This window comes from Nerophis lumbriciformis, linkage group LG31 (assembly GCF_033978685.3).
Source record: "Nerophis lumbriciformis linkage group LG31, RoL_Nlum_v2.1, whole genome shotgun sequence".
Classification (NCBI taxonomy): domain Eukaryota; kingdom Metazoa; phylum Chordata; class Actinopteri; order Syngnathiformes; family Syngnathidae; genus Nerophis; species Nerophis lumbriciformis.
Window position 1 is genome coordinate 14,658,375 of NC_084578.2, and position 23,545 is coordinate 14,681,919.

Here is a 23,545-nt window from a genome sequence, read left to right on the forward strand (position 1 = left end):
TAATGTGCATAAAAAATGTCTCTCAAACAAAGGGCTTGCAACTGCAAATCAGATCCTGCTCCATTGAAAGAGTAGAATATACAAACTCGAAATACTGTAAATTCGACACAATTAACCGTGTCTTTTTTCCTACACTTTGAAACCTGCAGCTTGTAATGTGGTGCGGCTGTGTGACGATCTGTCACTTCCTTTGTTTGTTTCCTTGTTTTTGTATTTACTTCCCATCAGAGCTCTTATTTTGGTTTCCACTTCCTGCTGAGCACTGTTGTTTGGCAGCGAGTCCACACCTGCTGCCAATCAACATGTGTCCTATTTATGCCTTGTCTCGAGCACTCATCAGTGCTCGAAGATAGCTTTATGTTGGTAACTATTACATGCTAGACTGCTTACCTCTCTGTTTGGAGTAACAAAACTCATCTTACCTGCTCATCGTCCTCCTGGTTCTTTGCATCTTGGGGGTCACAAATACAGGAGCCATGCAAGTTCCTAACAGTATCTTTGAGCCGGACTGGGACCTCGCAAGAACCCCTGTCGGCGACGCACAGCCGACGTGCTGCAGTGCCCTTCCATTTACTGTTTTTGCGACAGGATGTAAATTTAGGCACTAGTAGAATACAGTGATTAAAAATAGAGTAAGCTCTTGAGTTGAATGGCTATGTCATTTTATAATTGCAATCTTAAAAATGTTTATTGTTAATGGCAGCAGTAAATCACAGTGATTTGTATTACATGGAGCTAATGTTATTGTAATGCCTGCATTAATAAGAGCTATTGTAGTACTGGAGGGCTCCAGCAGGGGGAGCTATACACCTGACTTCCTCCTTGCAGTCATTACAGACGTGAGCGGAACAAAGTTGTGTCCGTGAATCTGTATACTCAAACATATCCCTTTTCAGGTACAAGTGTCTTTATGTAAATCATTTTTTACCCCTGAGTGTATCTTTGTAGTGTTTAAACATCAATCAATCAATCAATCCATGTTTATTTATATAGCCCTAAATCACAAGTGTCTCAAGGGGCTGCACAAGCCAAGACAACATCCTCGGTTCAGAGCCCACAAAAGGGCAAGGAAAAACTCACAACCCAGTGGGATGTCAATGTGAATGACTATGAGAAACCTTGGAGAAGACCGCAGATGTGGATGACCCCCCACCCCTTTAGGGGAGACCGGATGCAATGGACGTCGAGTGGGTCAAGCATAATATTGTGAGAGTCCAGGCCATAGTGGATCCAACATAATAGTGAGAGTCCAGTCCATAGTGGGGCCAGCAGGAAACCATCCCGAGCGGAGACGGGTCAGCAACCCCCCCCCGCAAGTGAGAAAGAGCGAGCGGCTGCTGTTGATATAACAAAGTTGCTTTTGGTCTGGTTTGTACTGCAGAAAATGACCGGTTTTGCTAGATATCATTTTTTTTACTAATGTTTTGGTGATGTGTTTATGGCCGACAATAAAGAGTTTTGCTCAGTAAAGTGATCGATGGAATTCATGTCCTCAAAGCGTCTCGACAGACATTACAATATTTGAACAATGATGACGAAAACTGTTTTCTCTGTCGTGTCCGTGTGTCGAAAATTGTTATGCGCTTATTTTTTCATTTGATTTTGTGCGTGGCATAGATTTGCCTTGCGCAGAGGATGCTTGAGCAGTGCGCAATTGCACAGGCGCACACCTTAGAGGGAACGTTGGTTACCGGAAGTGTTGAGCGAGGTGCGGAAGTCCAAGAGGGGGCAAGGCAGGCTCGGAGGTCTCTGGGAGAGGCGTGAGGTGAAGAGCAGGAGTGAGGCATCAAAAGTCTGTGTCCAGGCGGGAGGTCGAGATCCAAGAGGCAGCCAAGGAACCAGAAGGAATACGGGGAGATGAGACACACTGCTCGTGACGCGGGAACGGACGAATGCTGCTGGAAGACGACAAGGAAACACGTGACAAATGAACACGGAGGGGGAGAAACACAGAGAGAGAGAGAGAGAGTGCATAGAGCTAGGGTTTGTCGGCTTACTGTACGGAAACAGGTCGCTACGTTCTGGCCCGGAACGCAGGTTTGCGCTGGCTTAAGAAGGCAGGTCTCTCATCAGCTTATATAGCCCTAAATCACAAGTGTCTCAAGGGGCTGCACAAGCCAAGACAACATCCTCGGTTCAGAGCCCACAAAAGGGCAAGGAAAAACTCACAACCCAGTGGGATGTCAATGTGAATGACTATGAGAAACCTTGGAGAAGACCGCAGATGTGGGTGACCCCCCACCCCTTTAGGGGAGACCGGATGCAATGGACGTCGAGTGGGTCAAGCATAATATTGTGAGAGTCCAGGCCATAGTGGATCCAACATAATAGTGAGAGTCCAGTCCATAGTGGGGCCAGCAGGAGACCATCCCGAGCGGAGACGGATCAGCAGCGCAGAGATGTCCCCAACCGATGCACAGGCGAGCGGTCCACCCCGGGTCCCGACTCTGGACAGCCAGCACTTCATCCATGGCTACCGGACCTGTGCCCTCCCTCCACAAGGGAGAGGGGGGCAGAGGAGAAAATAAACATGTTTTAAAGGGTATATTTGGATGATATGTGTATTTCCAATCAACAAGGCTTTGTACATGATCAAGCTAATGCTAAAGCTAATGGCATTGCTGATTTTGAAGCTGATGCTAACTGCATCAATAGTGTTGTATATATGGAAATGCACTGTGCGTAGTTAATGATTAAACTGTGTATATTTCTGCTGAAATGTGTATTTACTGCAGTCTCTGGGACTAGTTCAGCATGGTATGTTTAGTATTAAGGAATGATAAGTGACTTTTGTTACTAGAGCAATGGAGATGTCCGATATATGGGACTGCCGATATTATCGGCCGATAAATGCTTTAAAATGTAATATCGGAAATTATCGATATCGGTTTCAAAAAGTAAGATTTATGACTTTTTAAAATGACTCTGTACGGAGGGCTACACGGACGTAGGGAGAAGTACAGAGCAGTTGCGTCTCCCAGTCATACTTGCCAACCCTCCCGATTTTCCAGGGAGACTCCAGGATTTCAGTGCCCCACCCGAAAATCTCCCGGGGCAACCATTCTCCCGAATATCTCCCGATTTCCACCCAGACAACAATACTTGGGGCGTGCCTTAAAGGCACTGCCTTTGCGTGTCGGCCCAATCACATAATATCTACGGCTTTTCGCACACCCAAGTGAATGCAAGGCATACTTGGTCAACAGCAATACAGGTCACACTAAAGGGTGGCCATTTAAACAACTTTAACACTGTTACAAATATGCGCCACACTCTGAACCCACACCAAACAAGAATGGCAAAGACATTTCGGGAGTACATCCGCACCGTAACACAACATAAACACAACAGAACAAATACCCAGAACCCCTTGCAGCACTAACTCTTCCGGGACGCTACAATATACACCCCCGCTTTTGTATAATTTGTATAATAATACTGGAGTGCTTTTTATGAATATTTGTTGCAATACTGTGTACTTGTTCATGTTTGGTATTTGATTTACTACTGGCAGTCATTACAGACGTGAGCAGAACAAAGTTGTGTTTGCGTATTTGTATACTCAATATCTCCTTTTTCAGGGCGATTACACTTTCACCCGGAAGTGCCTTTCCCTTTTCTAGTCGTTCATAGCGTTTCTACTTGTATGGATTCTTTATTCATCACTCCAAGCAACATTTGTAAGTTTTACAATATAACTAAAACTTGTTATACTTACTAAACCGTCCCATGAGTAATCTCTGTAGGAGTGTTTTCTTGCATATTTGTACAAGCTACCTTAATGGAATGAAGCGAGCGTTGTTAGCAATAGCCAATTTGCTAACATGATGACGAGTGTCTGTGTTAGTATTATTAACTTACAATGGCATTATTTTTGTATTGTTTCATTTTCACAAATTCCTCAGTAAATTCATCAAAATGTCACTATGAAGTTATTGAGTCTGTTCAGCTGATTGGAGAGCAACTTCCACAGCTAGTGGATCCATGAGGATGACTTCTGTTTTGTTTGATCAGCCGTTTTACTGCCGTGTTACAGGCACTGTTTGGAAACAATCAAGGAATGAAAATTTCCATTTACAAAATATTTGTTTGTAAATAACTCATTTCACAACGTATATATCTGTGGCTTATAGTCCGGTGCTGCTAATATGCGGCAAAATATGTTTTTTCCCTAAAATTAAATTGATGCAGCTTATATCGCGGTGCACTCTATAGTGCGGAAAATACGGTAAGTCACCGGGAATGTTTGGGGTTTCTGGCTCAGAGTTTTTCCTTGCCTGTGTCACTAACATGCTTGCTTGTGCAGGTTTTTTGCTTTATTCAATTGACCAGTTTTGTTCTCGACCTGATCCGTGTGTGAAGTGCCTTGTGACAAAGTCTGGGTCTAGGTGTTTAGAGCAACATGACTCAGGTAAAACAAAGTACCCAAATATGTTTCCTTAACAAGAGCCTTAACATCAAATAGACCAAACTATAAAATAGGACTGTGCAAATTCAGATATCATCAAACAGTATCACTTTAACTGAAACTCTAAATTAAATATTAATAACATAAAATATTACCTTAATTTCCTGGCTACGGAGCGCACCTAATTATAATCTGCACCCACCTAATTTTTGGACAGATTTTTACCTTGCACATAGTGTATATTGTAGATTGTCACTGAAGGAGTTATGTACCGGTACTTAACAAAAAAAGGTGAAATAACTGAACACATGTTTTATATTCTAGTTTCTTCAAAATAGCCACCCTTTGCTCTGATTACTGCTTTGCACACTCTTGGCCTTCTCTCGATGAGCTTCAAGCACACCTGTGAAGTGAAAACCATTTCAGGTGACTACCTCTTGAAGCTCATTGAGAAAATGCCAAAAGTGTGCGAAAAAGTTATGAAAATAAAGAAAACACATTGAATGAGAAGGTGTGTCCAAAATGTTGGCCTGTGCTGTGCTTCGAAGTGGAACACACTCTACTTCCGGCTTTTTCTTTCGCTCCACGCCATGAATTTACCATGAATTGGTTACTTGGACCCCCACTTAAACAAGTTGGAAAACGTATTCAGGTGTTACCATTTAGTGGTACGGAATATGTACTGAACTGTGCAATCTACTAATAAAAGTTTTAATCAATCAATCAAAAAGCCCACCACCTTGCGACCGGCGCTGTGCAGAGGATTCTGGGTTATGTTGTTTATTTTCAGACCTGCCAAAATAAAAAAGTCAGAAAAAACATACAAACCAAGATTTTCTTTGATACCGTCACGCGTCAAAGCATTATTTAGAAGATCTTGAAATTTTGCGGTATTTACAAAACTGTTACATCCATAATATATTACATATTGTTATGAACGTGTCTGTAACCACCATATTTTGCAGACTATAAGGCGCATTTAAAATCCTTTCATTTTCTCAAAACTCAACAGTGTGCCTTATAATCCGGTGCGCCTAATATAGGGAATAATTTTGGTTGTGCTTACCGACCTCGGAGCTATTTTATTTGGGACATGGTGAAATGATAAGTGTGACCAGTAGATGGCAGTCACATATAAGAGATACGTGTAGACTGCCATATGATGGCAGTCACACATAAGAGATACGTGTAGAGTGCAATATGACTCTAGTAAACACCAACATTGTATATGTTGCATTGAAAATATAGAACTCAAAACTCGACAGTGCGCTTTATAACCCCGGCGCGTTTAATGTACGGAATAATTCTGGTTTTGCTTACCAACGACCTCGAAGCAATTTTATTTGGTACGTGGTGTGATGATAAGTGTGACCAGTATGTGACCAGTAGATGGCAGTCAAACATAGGAGATACGTGTAGACTGCAATATGATGGCAATATGACTCAAGTAAACAACACCAACATTTTATATGTTCCATTGAAAATATAGAACATTACACTAAAATGTATCAAAATGTTTTAGTACGACTTTTGTAAGCTATGAAGCCGCACCGCTTGATGGATTGTACTGTGCTTCAACATACGAGTATTATTATGGTGTGTGATTAAAGGTAAGACATTATCTGCCGTTTTGTTTTGCAATATTATGCAAAAGCAACTTTGTTTACCTTCTGGTACCTGCTGATCTGTATTTGGGATCTGCGTAAGTCTTGAAAATTTGCGAGCCTCCGCCTTTGTAGTCCGTGGCAACTTTTTCTCTATCTTCTTGTTATGGGACATTCATCCTTCGCTGATGCCATTTCTAATAAAAAGTAGTGTAAAGTTCTTACTTATATCTGCCAGTAAACTCGCCATGAAAGTGCAAAAACATACCGGTGTAGTGAGTTTACATAATTCACCCAAGGAACTTTAGTTATTAGAGTCGGACGGTTTTTCACGGGACACATTTCCGGCTTTGTTATTGCTTTCGTGAACCACGGATGAGGAGATGCTGCTACATTATTGATTTAAGTAAAGTCTGAATGTCATTAAAACAGTTAGCTCCATCTTTTGACACTTCTTCCACTCCCGTCCTTGCACGCTACACCGCTACAACAAAGATGACGGGGAGAAGACGCTGTCGAAAGTGAGCCACGTAAAGCGGTGCATCCGGAAGCGACTGTCAGATAGCGGCTAGAAGATGATCTGTAAAACATAATCAATGCAACATTTTGACCAAAGAACCACCATTACATGTTATGTAGACCACAAGGAAATGCTTTCAATTTAGAAAAAAATAAAATAATATGACCCCTTTAATGCGCCTTATAATTCGGTGTGGCTTTTGTATGAAAAAAAACCTGAATGGACCCACTCATCGCCAGTGCGCCTTATAATCCGGTGCGCCCTATAGTCCGGAAAATATGGTATTTGTGTGTGTATAAAACAAAAAACAGCGACGTTAACAATCCTGCCCACTAGAAGAGTCACTAAACGTGATCTTCATATTTCTCTTCCTCACTGAAACCTCAGAAGTCTTCTTGCTCGGTGTCGGTGACCCCAAATTGCTTCATCCGTCAGCGTCGTTTCCACTTTCACTTCCATCTCGAGGCAAATCTGCCTCTGAGCTTATTTCCTCTTCAACACGCCGCGGTCCAGCCTTTCGAAACCCGTTAATGAGTTTTTTGACATTGCTCCACGCGTGCAGGAACCATCGGCAGACGTGCGCAAAAGTTTTTACCGCGCATTTGGACAGTTTTGTGAATGCCTTCATCTGCTTGTCATCTATGCCTCCCAGTCTATATTAAGTGCAACTCTTTGCACGATTCACACTGATGTCAAGTGGCTCGAGATCAGGGGTGTCAAACAAATTTTCATTGAGGGCCACATCGCACTAATGGCGGCTTTCGGAGGGCCGTTTTTTAAAAATGTATTTACATTATGCATGCGGGTATTAACCTGTGATTAATCATGATTAATCGAAATACATATAAATTTGATTAGTAGATCTTTCTTATGTATAACTTGCTTTAAAATAATTAACAAATTGTTTTTTATCTCACAAAAATAGTTTTACAATACAGTATACAATATTATAATTGGCATGATCAGATAATATTAAAGTTTAAAATATGCATTTTTCTTCTGTCAAAATTGATGGAACGAATGCTTTTAGTAAAAAAAAAAAAATAAAAAAATAAAAAGATTAAAACCCATTAATACATAACAAGTAATGGTGGTTATTTGGTCAAAATGTTGCATGGATTATGTTTTACAAATCATCTTCAAGCCGCTTTCTAACATCCATCCATCCATCCATCTTCTTCCGCTTATCCGAGGTCGGGTCGCGGGGGCAGCAGCCTAAGCAGGGAAGCCCAGACTTCCCTCTCCCCAGCCACTTTGTCCAGCTCTTCCTGTGGGACCCCGAGGCGTTCCCAGGCCAGCCGGGAGACATAGTCTTCCCAACGTGTCCTGGGTCTTCCCCGGGGCCTCCCTAGGGAGGCGTTCGGGTGGCATCCTGACCAGATGCCCGAACCACCTCATCTGGCTCCTCTCGATGTGGAGGAGCAGCGGCTTTACTTTAAGCCCCCCCCGGATGGCAGAGCTTCTCACCCTATCTCTAAGGGAGAGCCCCGCCACCCCGCGGAAGAAACTCATTTCGGCCGCTTATACCCATGATCTTGTCCTTTCGGTCATAACTCAAAGCTCATGACCAAAGGTGAGGATGGGAACGTAGATCGACCGGTAAATTGAGAGCTTTGCCTTACGGCTCAGCTCCTTCTTTACCACAACGGATCGATACAGCGTCCGCATTACTGAAGACGCCGCACCGATCCGCCTGTCGATCTCACGATCCACTCTTCCCTCACTCGTGAACAAGACTCCAAGGTACTTGAACTCCTCCACTTGGGGCAAGATCTCCTCCCCAACCCGGAGATGGCACTCCACCCTTTTCCGGGCGAGAACCATGGACTCGGACTAGGAGGTGCTGATTCTCATCCCAGTCGCTTCACACTCGGCTGCGAACCGATCCAGTGAGAGCTGAAGATCCTGGCCAGATGAAGCCATCAGGACCACATCATCTGCAAAAAGCAGAGACCTAATCCTGCAGCCACCAAACCAGATCCCCCCAACGCCTTGACTGCGCCTAGAAATTATGTCCATAAAAGTTATGAACAGAATCGGTGACAAAGGGCAGCCTTGGCGGAGTCCAACCCTCACTGGAAACGTGTCCGACTTACTGCCGGCAATGCGGACCAAGCTCTGGCACTGAGCATACAGGGAGCGGACCGCCACAATCAGACAGTCCGATACCCCATACTCTCTGAGCACTCCCCACAGGACTTCCCGAGGGACACGGTCGAATGCCTTCTCCAAGTCCACAAAACACATGTAGACTGGTTGGGCAAACTCCCATGCACCCTCAAGGACCCTGCCGAGAGTATAGAGCTGGTCCATAGTTCCACGACCAGGACGAAAACCACACTGTTCCTCCTGAATCCGAGGTTCGACTATCCGGCGTAGCCTCCTCTCCAGTACACCTGAATAGACCTTATTGGGAAGGCTGAGGAGTGTGATCCCACGATAGTTAGAGCACACCCTCCAGTTCCCCTTCTTAAAGAGAGGAACCACCACCCCGGTCTGCCAATCCAGAGGTACCGCCCCCGATGTCCACGCGATGCTGCAGAGTCTTTCTAACAGTCGCTTCAAAATGTGCCATTTTGTGGGCGGTCTTATTTACGTGACTCACCTTCGGCAGCGTCTTCTCCTCGTCATCTTTGTTGTAGCGGTGTAGCGTGCAAGGATGGGAGTGGAAGAATTGTCAAAAGATGGAGCTAACTGTTTTAATGACATTCAGACTTTACTTCAATCAATAAAGGAACAGCGTCTCCTCATCCGGAAACAACAAGACCGGCAATGTGTCCTGTGAAAAACCGTCCGGCCGGAATTTTAATTACTAAAGTTCCTTGGGTGAATAATGTAAACTCACTACACCGGTATGTTTTAGCGCTTTCATGGTTTACTGACATATATAAGTAAGAACTTAACACTACTTTATATCAGAAAAGGCAACAGCGGAGGATGAATGTCCCATAACAAGAAGATAGAGAAAAATAAGAAGTTTATCGACTACGGTGTCAACACGGAGTACAAAGGCGGATGCGCACAATTTTTCAGGATTCATGCAGATCCCAAATACAGATCAGCAGGTAGCAGAAGGTAAAAAAAAGTTGCTTTTGCATAATATTGCGAAAGAAAACGGCAGAAAATATGTCTTACCTTATTCACACACACCATAATAATACTTGTAGATTCCTAATTAAGCCTTTAGCTTGACGCTCCTCTACTTTCTCCTGCTCCGCTTGCTGCGGCAACAACAAACAAAACTCGAGACGGTCCTCTTCCTTTTGTATAGTTTACTTGTCACTTAATTCAAAAACATAAATCAATAACGATGTGGGAACAAATGAATGGCAAAATGAAGCGAGATTGTTACAGTAAAAAAGAGTATGAAAAAGTAAGAGTGAGGTCAAAAAACTGTGCGGCTCAATTCCCCCGCACCTGACTGCCATTACCCATAATACCTTGTGTCCAAAAACCCACCAACCACACAAATCCTTCCGCCATATATGCAATCAAACAGTTACGTCATCAAATTTAGACAAATGTAATAATTACAAATAAAGTGTACCTTATAATTATTCTAAGCATGCAAATATATACATTTTCGTATTATGCAAATAAAGTAAATAGTCCCATTTTGGCTGAATAAACATAAAGCACATTCCATAAAAATGTAAATTAACTTAAACAGCATTTAGGCTCCTACAATACTTGTATGTTTAATGCACCGACAATCCATCAAAGTGGTGCGGCTTCATAGCTTGCCAAAGTCGTACTAAAACATTTTGATAGATTTTTGAGCGTCGTGTGTAATGTTCTATATTTTCAATGGAACATATAAAATGTTGGTGTTGTTTACTTGAGTCATATTGCCATCATATTGCAGTCTACACGTTAGTGATGGGTTGATGAGGCGTCATGAAGCGTTTCGACACACAAACTGTATTGATACTGTGTCGATACTGTGTCACTAAATACTGACATCTGCTGGACATTAAAAATCCCTACAGGCAACCTATGGACCGACTCAACTGACACTGATTTTATGCCCTAGTACAGGGGTCACCAACCTTTTTGAAACCAAAAACTACTTCTTGGGTACTGATTAATGCGAAGGGCTACCAGTTTGATACACACTTAAATAAATAAATATATTGTCATTTGTAAGTTACACGTAAGTGTGATTTAAACAAGAATAGCTAAATAAATAAATGTATATATATATTAAAAAAAAGGGTATTTCTGTCTGTCATTCCGTCGTACATTTTTTTTTCCTTTTACGGAAGGTTTTTTGTAGAGAATAAATGATGAAAAAAACACTTAATTGAACGGTTTAAAAGAGGAGAAAACACGAAAAAAATTAAAATAACATTTTGAAACATAGTTTATCTTCAATTTCGACTCGTTAAAATTCAAAATTCAACCGACAAAAAGAAGAGAAAAACTAGCTAATTTGAATCTTTTTGAAAAAATTAAAAAAAGAATTTATGGAACATCATTAGTAATTTTTCCTGATTAAGACACATTTTAGAATTTTGATAACATGTTTTAAATTGGTTAAAATCCAATCTGCACTTTGTTAGAATATTTAACAAATTGGACAAAGCTATATTTCTAACAAAGACAAATCAGTATTTCTTCTAGATTTTCCAGAACAACAATTTTAAAAGAAATTCAAAATACTTTGAAATGAGATTTAAATTTGATTCTACAGATTTTCTAGATTTGCCAGAATAATTTTTTTGAATTTTAATCATAGTAAGTTTGAAGAAATATTTCACAAATATTCTTCGTCGAAAAACCAGAAGCTAAAATATGTATTATTCTTTACAATAAAAAAAAAAAAAAATTACTTGAACATTGATTTAAATTGTCAGGAAAGAAGAGGAAGAAATTTAAAAGGTAAAAAGGTATATTTGTTTAAAAATCCTAAAATCATTTTTAAGGTTGTATTTTTTCTCTAAAATTGTATTTCTAAAAGTAATAAGAAGCAAAGTAAAAAATAAATGAATTTATTTAAACAAGTGAAGACCCATCCATCCATCCATTTTCTACCGCTTATTCCAAGTGAAGACCAAGTCTTTAAAATATTTTCTTGGATTTTCAAATTCTATTTGAGTTTTGTCTCTTTTAAAATTAAAAATGTCGAGCAAAGCGAGACCAGCTTGGTAGTAAATAAATACAATTTAAAAAATAGAGGCAGCTCACTGGTAAGTGCTGCTTTTTGAGCTATTTTTAGAACAGGCGAGCGGGCGACTGATCTGGTCCTTACGGGCTACCTGGTGACCGCGGGCACCGCATTGGTGACCCCTGCCCTAGTATATACAATAATATAAACCAAGTCATTGTATTTCATTTAGGATTATTTCATATCTTCATTTAAATAAAAATATATTTTTATCTTTTTTAGATACAGTCAATAAATAATGTGAACATGTATCATAACATGGAAATCTAAGAGAACGTGTTGTGGATGATTGTGGACTGGGAATTGTTTTTATTTTATTTTATAACACATTTTTATTAAAAAAAAAAAAAAAAAAGTTTTTCCGACGTATTACATTTTAGACGATTTCTCTTCTTAGTTATTATTTCTCCGGCTGTAGAAAAGACACACTCACAGGGCACAGAGGAGGCGTCAGTGCGACACAGTTTGCGTGTCGGTCACGTGACCAAAACAGCTCATGATCGGTCACGTGACTTTCTAAAAGCGGTACGCGCACCGACACAGGGTTTTGCTCTATGAGCTCGACGCATGCGCCGATGCATCGGTGTTGCCGGACCCATCACTACTACACGTATCTTCTATGTTTGACTGCCATCTACTGGTCTCACTTATTATCACACCACGTACCAAATAACAATGGTTTGAGGTCGTCGGTAAGCAAAACCAGAATTATTCCGTACATTAAACGCACCGGGGATATAAAGCGCACTGTCGAGTTTTGTTAAAAGTTAAAAAAAAAGGATTTTAAGAGCGCCTTAAAGTCCGGAAAATACAGTAATAATATCTCGCTGTTTTGTTGTATCACTATGTCGGCTGATATTTTTGCACACCTGTAAATAACTCTGAACATAATGCATTGTAGCATTGGAGGAACAGAGGAAGCACTATCATATCCTATCTCTATTTCATCCACATCTGACCAGTGGTTTTATTGGACAGCAACATTTGTCTTGTGTGATGATGCAGGATCTTTCTCATGAGTTTTGTCGAAGAGGACTTCTATCTGTGTGACTGAAAGCAGAGAGGCTACACACTCAGGGTATGCAAGGTGTAGAGTATAATGGTTGGCCACGAGGTGTAGAGCATCCTGTGTAACCTTGTCTTTTGGAAAGGTAGTTATCAGCACATCTTCTACTGCGAGGAGGAAGTTGGACAGAATCAATCAGGACTGGACAGAAGAGAAGGTGCTTCTTCATGTAGCCATTAGGGTCTACTTTTTCCTTTAACACATAACATCACCATTGAACAGGATAATGTATCGTATTTTAAGGACCAAAGGGCGCACCGGATTATAGGGCGCACTGCCGATGAGCGTGTCTATTACGCGCGCACATTTTTAAGATTTATGCAGATGTCAAATACACATCAGGAGGTATCAATAGGTAAGAAAAGTTGGTTTTGCATGTAAAGTTGGTATTGTGGCCAAACAGCTCAATGTGTGTTTCATCTGACCTCCAGAAGGTCTTATCTTTGTCCATGTGATGTCAGATGAAACAAAAATTGAGCTGTTTGGCCACAATACCCAGCGATATGTTTGTAGGAGAAATTGTGAGGCCTTGAATCCCAGGAACACCATCCTCCCGTCAAGTATGGTGGTGGTAGTATTATGCCCTGGGCATGTTTTGCTGCCAATGGAACTGGTGCTTTACAGAGAGTAAATGGGACAATGAAAAAGGAGGATTACCTCCAAATTCTTCAGGACAACCTAAAATCATCACCCCGGAGGTTGGGTCTTGGGCGCAGTTGGGTGTTCCAACAAGACAATGACCCCAAACACGTCAAAAGTGGTAAAGGAATGGCTACATCAGGCTAGAATTAAGGTTTTAGAATGGCCTTCCCAAAGTTCTGACTTAAATGTGTGGACAATGCTGAAGAAACAAGTCCATGTCAGAAAACCAACACATTTAGCTGAACTGCACTGAAAAATTCAACCATAGGCTTGCCAGAAGCTTGTGAACGGCTACCAAAAGCGCCTTATTGCAGGGAAACTTGCCAAGGGACATGTAACCAAATATTAACATTGCTGTATGTATACTTTTGACCCAGCAGATTTGGTCACAGTTTCAGTAGACCCATAATAAATTCATAAAAGAACCAAACTTCATGAATGTTTTTCGTGACCAACAAGTATGTGCTCTAATCACTCTATCACAAAAAAAATAAGAGTTGTAGAAACTCAAGACAGCCATGACAATGTTATTTACAAGTGTATGTAAACGTTTGACCACGACTATATAAACAGTTTTAAACTTAGTGTATATATATATATATATGTATATGAATAATACATATATAACAAAACATGCAAAATAGTGATGTTTTTTTCTATTTATTATTATTATTTTTTTATCTTGGTCCAAACAGTGCAGTGTGTATATAAGAACTTCTTTTTAAAACACATTCAGCGATACCGGGATTATTATGATAACCGCAATAATATAATAATTCTCATCGGGTATATAGCTGTGTTTTACGAACCAGGCTTTTAATGTTAGACCAATTTACTAGCGAGTATAATACACTGACACCTGAGATATGTTTCTTAAAATAAGACAACTGCCGTATTTTTCGGACTATAAATCGCAGTTTTTTTCATAGTTTGGTGCGACTTATATATGTTTTTTTCCTTCTTTATTATGCATTTTCGGCAGGTGCGACTTATACTCCGAAAAATACGGTGCTCTGCAATACCTGCACATGTTGTTTCTCGTAGTAAGTAACAGAGGTGGGACCAAGTCATTGTTTTGCAAGTCACAAGTAAGTCTCAAGTCTTTGCCCTCAAGTCCGAGTCAAGTCCCGAGTCAAGACAGGCAAGCCCCGAGTCAAGTCCAAAGTCAAGACTGGAAAGTCTCAAGTCAAGTCCTAAGTCCTGCATTTTGAGTTTCGAGTCCTTTCAACCACAGACTAATATATTAACACAGATTGTTTATGCTTTTCAAATGCTGTATTTATTTATTAAAACAAGTGCATTTTAAATTGCAGGAAAGAAAATTGTGCTGACATTGCACTTTATAATAGCACTATTAACCAGTCATTTTAAACATTAACTCATTCCTTTACAGAACAAACACATTGAAAAATAAAGTGCAAATGTACTTATTTGTACAAAAGTGTTAACATTGAAAAAACATGACATATACGTGAACATAACAAAAAAGTTGTATTTTTTATATGTCAGGGCCCTATGCTGCATTGCATCTGCAAAAGACCAAATTAGCCAAGAGTCTGTCAGTCATTTGTGCACGATGGGGGCGTAGTATGATGCCACCATGGCTGAAAACTCGCTCCACTGGAGCACTGGAGGCAGGCACTGCTAAGACTCTCATGGCCACTCGGAACAGTGAAGGAAGAGTCTTCATGTTCAATGCCCAGAACAAAAGGGGGGAGAGAGTTGTTTTGGGTTGGTGCACTACTTGTAAGTGTATCTTGTGTTTTTTATGTTGATTTAATTAAAAAAAGAAAACAAAAAAATTATTTCTTGTGCGGCCCGATACCAATCGATCCACGGACCAGTACCGGGCCGCGGCCCGGTGGTTGGGGACCACTGAGGTAAACAACCAACAGTATGTCAGAAAGCTAGCTAAAACGGTACACATATTCATAATATAGTATACATTTTAACTGACCTTTATTTGACTATTTTTGTCTTTTTTTAGGTGGCTAAAATACGTGGTGCTGCTGACCGCCGTCTAACGTTACGTGTGATATATTGACTAACGTAACCCTGCTTAAAAAAAAATCACTGAACAAAAAGTATGAATAAGGTAGTGAACTGCAACAGATTCCCGTGTTTGCAATAACTTTTTCATCTTTGGGTTTTGGGGAAAAGTAGCAAGTCATGTCAAGTCATGTCAATTCAAAAGGCTCAAGTCCAAGTGAAGTCACAAGTCATTGATGTTAAAGTCGAAGTCGAGTTGCAAGTCTTTTTACATTTTGTCAAGTCGAGTCTAAAGTCATCAAATTCATGACTCGAGTCTGACTCGAGTCCAAGTCATGTGACTCGAGTCCACACCTCTGGTAAGTAATATACTTCTAGTATCAGTTATATTCAAAATAATAAAATACAAAAAAACTTACATTTTTTTGACAAAAGTATGTTGCATCAAAACTACTCTGACGAGTACAATTGATCTAAAAAGTTGCTTCAGTAAATGTAACAATGTTAATTTAGCGCACTACTACGCACTTCTGGTGTTTTGTTATACTGACGTGCAAATTTTGCAAAGTAGAGCTATATTTGTGTAATTATGTCAAAAGTTTAAACCAAAAACAAACATCCTATGGAGGACATTGCTTCTCAGGAGGACATAAACAAAATTACTATAATTAATGCTTTCTTCGTAGTCATGATAAAGTCAATTGTGAATTGCAGACCGTAGCTGTTTTTTTTTTCAAGTTATAATTGCGACATATTGTGGTTTTAAAGAGTTAAATGAAAACAGATGATAAAATGTAAACAGCCACAGGTTAAGCTCCAGCTTACCCCAGCTTTCCCTAAATCTGGCCTTTGATCTTTTTAATGTAACATATTTATGCATGCCGCTGTGGAAGGTTAGTTCTGGGAGCAGTACACAGCTTATTAGACTTTCCATAAGCAAGCACTTTTAGTCTGGAAAAAATTTGGAAAGTTAATCATACAGAAAAAGCGAGGCGGAATGGTGTTGTTAAACTGCCAACAGTACTTTGTGTTCCTCCCACAAAGCCCGCGATATAACAATGGAGGGGGTCCCTGATGGGCATAAGCTAATGTGGCTTCTTGCGAACGTCTGATCTGAATTGCATCATGTATTTTAAATGAGGCTACTCTTTGCTTTGGTTGAGTATTTCAGAGCAACTGTAGGAATTACACAAGCTAAATTCACTGAAAACATAGTTGTGGATGTAATGACGATATGGACTTTAGAATATGATATGATTTGTTTGGTAAAGTCATGGCTTGTGTTCTATAAGGCTCACCACAATGGTTAACTTTTGTTTAATCTACTGAGCCGTGAGTTGTACAGTGGTACCTCAACTTAAGATCAATCAATCAATCAAAGTTTATTTATATAGCCCATAATCACAAGTGTCTCAAAGGGCTGCACAAGCCACAACGACATCCTCGGCTCAGATCCCAGAGAGTTTTGAGAGAACATCTGTCTCTTGGCTAATTGGTATGCTTTTATTTGCAAACAAAAATTTCACGTACAGATACCAGCGCCATAGAAAATGTCAGGTCTTACTCGCAAGCATTTGTTTAAAGCTATGATCGATAATTATCAATCGACCTGTCAGAATAATTGTATCTAAGTTATCACAATACTTTGTGTTTCAATGAGTTCCCGGCGAGAAGACAAAAGCTGTCTTTGAACCTACCAAGACTTGTACAACTCCACTGTGTAGAGGGGTAAGCAACATGAAGGTGTTCTGTTTCTTTCATGTATTGTAATCAACAGAAAGATATTGTTTGACCCAAGAACTACAAAAGCGGAGAGGGAGCAGGGCCTGACTCTTCTCAAGGCGACCTTTTCTGTGAACTGTTTTACGACCTCTTCTTTGAACTGTTTTACGGCCTTTTCTTTTGAACTGTTGTAATCAAAGGCGATGGCTGTTTACGACCCATGTCCCTTAGAAACAGCTGTTGCAATGCAATCTGGGAAAGTCCAAATAAAAGAGGTGGCGTACAATCTTTCGCCAGAGCGTGTTGAGACACTGTATGTCCAGGCGGCTCTTCACAATTTGAGACAAATTTAATTGTGTCTCTGTTTAATTATTTGCTTCTTGTCTTGTTTAATAGATGTCATCAGTGTTTGAACTTGACAGACCTAACTTTGTTTTTCAACCCTTGAAAGGAAGACATTGAGTGTGAAGGCGATGTTGATTTAAGATACAAGTGTTTTGAGTTAAGAGCTCACTTGAATTTGATTCACCAATTTATTTCAAACACAAAAAAACTAGTGGTTTTCAAACTTGTCTCACCAGGTACCATCTCAGAAAACACTTGGCTCTCCAAGTACCACCATAATGACCGACATTTGAAGACAAAAAAACGAGGCACAGGTATATTTTATATTTTTGGCCACCGTAACATTACACACAGTTAGATCAGTAACACTGGGTTTGAATATAAGAAAATAAAACATTGTACCTAAATGATGCATCGAATAAAAATAATTGCACAAAAAAGTTAAGAGGAATTGTCCTAAAATAAATATCAAAATACAGTATACAGAATACAAATATACTGCACTTAAATGTTGGGTAAAAAACAAAAAGTAACGTATTTTCTGGACCATAAAGCGCACTTAATCTTTTTTTTTTTTCCTCAAAACTCGACAGTGCGCCTTATAGCCTGGTGCACCTAATGTATGGAATAATTCTGGTTTTGCTTACCGACCTCGAAGCAATTTTATTTGGTACATGGTGTAATGATAAGTGTGACCAGTAGATGGCAGTCAAACATAAGAGATACGTGTAGACTGTACTATGATGGCAATATGACTCAAGTAAACAACACCAACATTTTATCTGTTCCATTGAAAATATAGAACATTACACATGGCTCTCAAACATCTATCAAAATGTTTTAATATGACTTTGGTAAGCTATGAAGCCGCACCGCTTAATGTGCTTCAACATACGAGAATTATTATGGTGTGTGTATAGGGTAAGACATATTATCTGCCGTTTTGTTTCGCAATATTATGCAAAAGCAACTTTTCTTACCTTCTGGTACCTGCTGATCTGTATTTGGAATCTGCATAAATCCTGTAAAATTGCTCGCTTCCGCCTTTGTAGTCCGTGCCGACCCCGTAGTGGATAAGCTTCTTCTTTTTCTCTATCTTCTTGTTGTGGGACATTCATCCTCCACTGTTGCCATTTCTAATATAAAGTAGTGTAAATTTCGTACTTATATCTGTCAGTAAACTCGCCATGAAAGCGCTAAAACATACCGGTGTAGTGAGTTTACATTATTCACCCAAGGAACTTGAGTTATTAGAGAGTTCCGGTCGTACAGTTTTTCACGGGACACATTTCCGGTGTTTTATTTCCGAATGAGGACATCGTGTTCCGTTATTGATTAAAGTAAAGTCTGAATGTCATTAAAACAGTTAGCGCCATCTTTTGACACTTCTTCCACTCCCGTCCTTGCACGCTACACTGCTACAACAAAGATGACGGGGAGAAGACGCTGCCGAAGGTGAGCCACGTAAAGAAGACCGCCCACAAAACGGCACATCCGTAAGCGACTTTCAGAAGAAGATCTGTAAAACATAATCTATGCAACATTTTGACCAAAGAACCCCCATTACATGTTATGTAGACCACAAAGAAGTGCTTTACATTTAGAAAAAAAATAATAATAATATGACTCCTTTAATGCTGTCTATAATCCTGTGCACCTTATATATGAAAAAAGATCAATAATAGACCATTCATCGGCAGTGTGCCTTATAATCCGGTGCACCCTATGGTCCAGAAAATACGGGTACTGTACTGTAGAGTTTTTGCTACATTTAAAGGGGAACATTATCACCAGACCTATGTAAGCGTCAATTTATACCTTGATGTTGCAGAAAAAAGACCATATATTTTTTTAACCGATTTCCGAACTCTAAATGGGTGAATTTTGGGGAATTAAACGCCTTTCTATTATTCCCTCTCGGAGCGATGACGTCACATTGTGACGTCACATCGGGAAGCAATCCGCCATTTTCTCACTTTCGTCGGTGTGTTGTCAGAGGGTGTAACAACACGAACAGGGACGGATTCAAGTTGCACCAGTGGCCCAAAGATGCAACAGTGGCAAGAAATTGGACGAAATTTGTTCAAAATACGAGGCTGTGGGGAAAGCCGACAAAATAGTCAGTCGTTTGTTCCGCACACTTTACCGACGAAAGCTATGCTACGACAGAGATGGCAAGAATGTGTGGATATCCTGCGACACTCAAAGCAGATGCTGACATCAACTCTAAAACTGGACAGATCAGCTTTCAGGAAAAGAGAGCGGATGAGGGTATGTCTACAGAATATATTAATTGATGAAAACTTTATTCATTACTCGCGGTTTTACGTACATTATTATACATTAACTGTGTTTACCAATAATTTAGCTTAAAAACATTTATTTTTTTCAATCATTCGAGTACATTCGGGCAGTCTTGTGTAATGCAGTAATTTGTGTCTATTTAGGTATGGTTAACCTGAGTGCTGAAATCGTGGAAAAATATATGTTCTTAGCGCGCCTGAAATGGGCTGTCTGCACTCTCAAAGTGCATGTTGTTGCCAAATGTATTTCATATGCTGGAAACCTAGTTCATAGTTGTTAGTTTCCTTTAATGCCAAACAAACACATACCAATCGTTGGTTAGAAGGCGATCGCCGAATTCGTCCTCGCTTTCTCCCGTGTCGCTGGCTGTCGTGTCGTTTTCGTCGGTTTTGCTTGCATACGGTTCAAACCAAAATGGCTCAATAGCTTCAGTTTCTTCTTCAATTTCGTTTTCGCTACCTGCCTCCACACTACAACCATCCGTTTCAATACATGCGTAATCTGTTGAATCGCTTAAGCCGCTGAAATCCGAGTCTGAATCCGAGCTAATGTCGCTATACCTTGCTGTTCTATCCGCCATGTTTGTTTGTGTTGGCATCACTATGTGACGTCACAGGAAAATGGACGGGTCCGGGTACTCCGGCTTCCTCCCACCTCCAAAGACATGCACCTGGGGATAGGTTGATTGGCAACACTAAATTGGCCCTAGTGTGTGAATGTGAGTGTGAATGTTGTCTGTCTATCTGTGTTGGCCCTGTGATGAGGTGGCGACTTGTCCAGGGTGTACCCCGCCTTCCGCCCGATTGTAGCTGAGATAGGCTCCAGCGCCCCCCGCAACCCCGAAGGGATTAAGCAGTAGAAAATGGATGGATGGATGGATGTATAACGATGGTTAAAATCAGGCACTTTGAAGCTTTTTTTAGGGATATTGCGTGATGGGTAAAATTTAGAAAAAAACTTCGAAAAATAAAATAAGCCACTGGGAAATGATTTTTAATGGTTTTAACCCTTCTGAAATTGTGATAATGTTCCCCTTTAACCCATTTTTTCCCCACATCTTACAAGGCAAAGATGTCATCTCTATCCAAATACATAAATTCTAACCTTTGTGGTGCACTGCATTCCTTTTTTTTTTTTTTTAAAGTCCAACATCAATGACTACAGCTACTTTATTTACTCCGACTGAACACATCATCTGGCATCATTTAGCCTGTTTAGACTGACACATGGTTGGACATTTAGTGTGCCAAGAGTGGGTTATTCATTCCGTTGAAGGATTTATGCTTGAAGCTTTTTGGCATCCCTCTGCGTTGAGGATAACAAATTGGTTGCTGGAGGGAATGTGATCAGCAAACAAAACCAGACCATCAATGTGTAACATCGTCTAAAACACCCCCATTCGGTATTTCCGTGCAACTTTAAAAGCTTCTCTGCATAGCATTTTGTGCAAACTGCTCATTTGCATGTACGTAGGGGTCTGTGGGTGTGCACGCCTGAAACCAGGGTATTTGTTTGCACAAATTTTACACGCTGAAATATGCTGCTACACCTCCTCATCTCACGTTACACAATTAGCAAAAATGTCTTCCATCTTGTAGCCAAGTGCAGTTAGGGATTCAGTAAAGTGATAATGATTGGACTGAAAATACATTCGAATTAGTGGAACCGCCATTACCAGAGACACGCACCAGCACGGATTAGCCAAGCCTGTGAAAAAAAAGGCACAGAATGTTTTGACGGAAATAGATGTTGTGATGTCACACGGCTATAATTGTGAGCCACCCACTCGGAGAGACTGAAAGTCCAGGCATATGTTTGCCAGGTATGTTCCGCCATACCTGCCAAATACAAATTCCTTGGTTTGGAATGCAGAATAAGCCTTTGCGACTGCGCACATGGCAGAGATTTAGAATAAACACAGCCTTGTCCGAGGCTCAGGACTAGAGCTGAAGGAGCAATTTTTAGTATACTTTGGCAAAAACTTCTCTTAAAGGCCTACTGAAACCCACTACCACCGACCACGCAGTCTGATAGTTTATATATCAATGATGAAATCTTAACATTGCAACACATGCCAATACGGCCGGGTTAGCTTACTAAAGTGCAATTTTAAATTTCGTGCCGAAATATCCTGCTGAAAACGTTTCGGAATCATGACGCCTGCGCGTGACGTCACGGATTGTAGAGGACATTTTGGGACAGCATGGTGGCCAGCTATTAAGTCGTCTGTTTTCATCGCAAAACTCCACAGTATTCTGGACATCTGTGTTGGTGAATCTTTTGCAATTTGTTCAATGGACAATGGAGACAGCAAAGAAGAAAGCTGTAGGAGGGAAGCGGTGTATTGCGGCCGGCTGCAGCAACACAAACACAGCCGGTGTTTCATTGTTTACATTCCCGAAAGATGACAGTCAAGCTTTACCATTGGCCTGTGGAGAACTGGGACAACAGAGACTCTTACCAGGAGGACTTTGAGTTGGATACGCAGACGCGGTACCGTGAGTACGCAGCTGCAGCTTCCAAACATTTGATCGCTTGCCCGTACGTGCGTGCCGCTATGTGCATGTCACGTATGCAACTTTGGGGACTTTGGGGAAATATATGTGCTGTATGAACTTTGGGGAGGTGAACGGTACTTTGGGCTGTGGGATTGAGTGTGTTGTGCAGGTGTTTGAGTTGTATTGGAGGGTTATATGGACGGGAGGGGGGAGGTGTTTGTTATACGGGATTAATTTGTGGCATATTAAATATAAGCCTGGTTGTGTTGTGGCTAATAGAGTATATATATGTCTTGTGTTTATTTACTGTTTTAGTCATTCCCAGCTGAATATCAGGTCCCACCCGCCTCTCACAGCATCTTCCCTATCTGAATCGCTCCCACTGCCCTCTAGTCCTTCACTCTCACTTTCCTCATCCATGAATCTTTCATCCTCGCTCAAATTAATGGGGAAATCGTCGCTTTCTCGGTCCGAATCGCTACTCGTCTGCTACTTCCGGTACAGGCAAGGCTTTTTTATCAGCGACCAAAAGTTGCGAACTTTATCGTCGATGTTCTCTACTAAATCCTTTCAGCAAAAATATGGCAATATCGCAAAATGATCAAGTATGACACATAGAATGGACCTGCTATCCCCGCTTAAATAAGAAAATCACATTTCAGTAGGCCTTTAAGTACCCAGGTGGTAGTCTGTTACTGACCTCCAACGTGGCTGTGGAGGAACAGACTGTGGACTGGATGTCAGAGCCGTGCTCTTTATTTGTACACCATTTAGTAAATCCATCTGTTCATCCTGTTATCCACGGGGAGCTGGAGCCTATCCCAGCCGACTGGACAAAAGTTGAATCGGTGTCAATCACAGGGCACACATTGGCAACCGTCCACGCTCACATTCAGGCTGTCTTGTGTGGAAAACTGAACACAAGCCGGGTCAACCACTACATCTTTGTCCATTAAGGGGTCAGATCTTGAAAACACACCTTTTTTACCTGTTGTCACCTGTTTATGTGAACCGTATTTTCTGGAGAAAATACAGTTCACAGTAAGGTGCACTGAAATTTTTTTTTTTTCTCAAAACTCGACAGTGCGCCTTATAACCCGGTGCGTCTAATGTACGGAATAATTATGGTTTTGCTTACCGACTTATAAAACCAATTTTATTTGGTACATGGTGTAATGATAAGTGTGACCACTAGATGGTAGTCAAACATAAGTGTAGACTGCACAATAATGGCAATATGACTCAAGTAAACAACACCACATTTTATATGTTCCATTGTA